The following is a 369-nucleotide window of genomic DNA, read 5'->3' on the forward strand; positions in this document are numbered from 1 at the left end:
TATATATATGGGTATATATATATAGGGTATATGTATATATGGCGGACAGACCCACAAAAAAAAAAAAAAAAAAAAAAAAAGGGGTCCGTAGACCCCGGTCAAAAGAAATTGACCAAACATAACCGCCAGAGGCGGGTTGGAAGCTTCGCGTACCAATATAGTACAGAAACTGTATCAATAATAGCGTTAGTTGAAAGGAGTTGTGTTCCACAACGGTTTTCAATTTTGATGAGGGGTCCTTCGCGGCACTTGGGACCGTGTACAAAAACCCCCCCCCCCCCTCCCAGGCCACACTGGGGAGGGGTCAGGGTCCGGGACGTCGGCCCCGGGATAACGCCGTGGACGGCGTCAGGGGGCGGAAAAGACGCA

General features: G+C 49.3%; 1 non-coding gene across 1 annotated transcript, besides 2 other annotated features; it reads right to left on the reverse strand.

Annotated features, from left to right (window-relative positions):
• Nucleotides 1–40: a microsatellite.
• A 15-nt stretch (nucleotides 41–55) lies between these two features.
• Nucleotides 56–80: a microsatellite.
• Tc00.1047053491583.10 lies at nucleotides 81–192 on the reverse strand. Its single transcript, XR_008255035.1, has one exon. It is a non-coding gene; the product is annotated as a spliced leader RNA (transcript).
• Nucleotides 193–369: the final 177 nt, after the last annotated feature.

The sequence above is a fragment of the Trypanosoma cruzi genome, assembly GCF_000209065.1.
Source record: "Trypanosoma cruzi strain CL Brener chromosome Unknown tcruzi_1047053491583, whole genome shotgun sequence".
In the NCBI taxonomy this organism is placed as follows: domain Eukaryota; phylum Euglenozoa; class Kinetoplastea; order Trypanosomatida; family Trypanosomatidae; genus Trypanosoma; species Trypanosoma cruzi.